This window comes from Castanea sativa, chromosome 11 (assembly GCF_040712315.1).
Source record: "Castanea sativa cultivar Marrone di Chiusa Pesio chromosome 11, ASM4071231v1".
NCBI lineage: Eukaryota > Viridiplantae > Streptophyta > Magnoliopsida > Fagales > Fagaceae > Castanea > Castanea sativa.
Window position 1 is genome coordinate 24165044 of NC_134023.1, and position 2375 is coordinate 24167418.

The following is a 2375-nucleotide window of genomic DNA, read 5'->3' on the forward strand; positions in this document are numbered from 1 at the left end:
ATGATAATCTAACGATCTATAATTGTAATCAACCTTAGGAAGCAATATCACAAACTATCCTCGGATTGTGTCCGAGGAAGAGCTTTCATTCATACTCTTACAAATAACTCTTTATTTCGTGCCATTGGGCCCAGAGCCCGTTTCTTTTCTTTGTTATTTAAACCATCCTCGAAATCTAGATTACAAGCCCACTATCTACAAATTTATTGTAAAAAGGCCTTTCAAGCCCTTTTCCTTTCAGTTGTAGATTGGGAATTTGAATTGTGTCCTTACACCGCCAATCAGCTTCCTTACGCCTTATGGGTTTACTGGCCCATTGACTCGCACACATGTCAGACTCCTTGGTCCGTGTTTCAAGACGGGCCAAATGGGGAGCCCGCAGGCCGATGCCAGGAGTGCACAAATGCCGAGGCATGCCGTGAGGTGTGCACTGCCAGCCACAATCGCAGGCATAACTACAACCCGGGCTTGGGCCACCACCGCAATCCGCATCGATCCACGCCCCGAGTCGATCTGCGGACCGGCTCTCGCCATTCCACATCCGACCGAGGCACATCGCTGGCCCCCATCTGCTTCCCTTCCAACAATTTCAAGCACTCTTTGACTTTCTTTTCAAAGTCCTTTTCATCTTTCCCCCGCGGTACTTGTTTGCTATCAGTCTCTCGCACGTGGGCTCCAACTATCTTGAGGGAAACTTCGGCAGGAACCAGCTACTAGATGGTTCGATTAGTCTTTCGCCCCTATACCCAAATTTGACGATCGATTTGCACGTCAGAACCGCTGCGAGCCTCCACCAGAGTTTCCTCTGGCTTCACCCTATTCAGGCATAGTTCACCATCTTTCGGGTCCCGACAGGTATGCTCTCACTCGAACCCTTCTCACAAGATCAAGGTCGGTCGACGGTGCAGCTCTCAGGGGGATCCCGCCAATCAGCTTCCTTGCGCCATACAGGTTTACTGGCCTGTTGACTCACACACATGTCAGACTCCTTGGTCCATGTTTCAAGACGGGCCGAATGGAGAGCCTGCAAGCCAATACGAGGAGCGCGCAGATGCCTAGGCACACCGTGAGGCGCGCGCTGCTAGCCACGATCGCAGCAACGACATCTCTGCGGGCATAACTACAGCCCGGGCTTGGGCCTCGGCCGCAATCCGCATCGATCCACGCCCCGAGTCGATCGGCGAACCGGCTCTCGCCGTTCCACATCCGACTGGGGCGCATCGCCGACCCCCATCCGCTTCCTTCCCGACAATTTCAAGCACTCTTTGACTCTCTTTTCAAAGTCCTTTTTATCTTTCCCTCGCGGTACTTGTTTGTTGTCGGTCTCTCGCCCGTATTTAGCCTTGGATGGAATTTACCACCCGATTGGGGCTGCATTCCCAAACAACCCGACTCGCCGACAGCGCCTCATGGTGCGACAAGGTCTGGGCATGACGAGGCTCTCACCCTCTCCTGCGCCCCCTTCTAGGGGACTTAGGCCCGGTCCGCCGCTGAGGACGCTTCTGTAGACTACAATTCAGAGACGCTCGTGAAGGTGCCCGATTCTCAAGCTGGGCTGTTCCCAGTTCGCTCACCGTTACTAGGGGAATCCTTATAAGTTTCTTTTCCTCCGCTTATGGATATGCTTTAACTCAACGGGTAGTCCCGCCTGACCTGGGGTCGCGTTGGGATCGCCGTCGAGGTGACGCGTGAGGGTCTCGAGACCGCGTTTGAGCTACGGGGGACGCACGACGGGGAACGAGGGTCGAAAAACCACCGATTGTCGTCACTCATCGCCGAGGACTCGCATTTGGGCTAACCGCATGCGCAGGCGCGCATGGGAGGCCAACTTCCGCCCCGCCCTGAGCTTGCGTTTGGGGGGGAGGGGGCAACAATGCGTGACACCCAGGCAGACGTGCCCTATGCCAAATGGCTTAGGGCGCAACTTGCGTTCAAAAACTCGATGAGTCGCGGGATTCTACAATTCACACCAAGTATCGCATTTCGCTACGTTCTTCATGGATGCGAGAGTCTAGATATCCATTGCCGAGAGTCGTTTTGGATAGTTCGTAAGATGCCGACGCTGGGGGCGCACCGTGTCTGGGGCTCTCTTGGTTTCGATTTCCTTGGTGCATTCTGCACCAAGGTTGGGTTTGTGAGTGAGGGCCATGAGCTCCCCCCCCCCCCCGGAGTAAGGGCGAGGGGGCGACGAGCGCCCCCCTGCCCCCTGTCGGTTATCACTGGTTCACGGGTCGTTCTGCTGTGCAGGTTTTGACAATGATCCTTCCATAGGTTCACCTACAAAAACCTTGTTACGAATTTTCCTTCCTCTAAATGATAAGGTTCAATGGACTTCTCACGACTTCGCCACGATCTGAACACTTCACTGGACCATT

At 54.3% G+C, this 2375-nt stretch overlaps 1 non-coding gene across 1 annotated transcript; it reads right to left on the reverse strand.

The window, feature by feature from the left end:
- Nucleotides 1-1878: 1878 nt before the first annotated feature.
- On the reverse strand, nucleotides 1879-2034 carry LOC142618122 (5.8S ribosomal RNA). Its single transcript, XR_012841173.1, has one exon. It is a non-coding gene; the product is annotated as a 5.8S ribosomal RNA (ribosomal RNA).
- Between the last annotated feature and the right edge of the window lie 341 nt (nucleotides 2035-2375).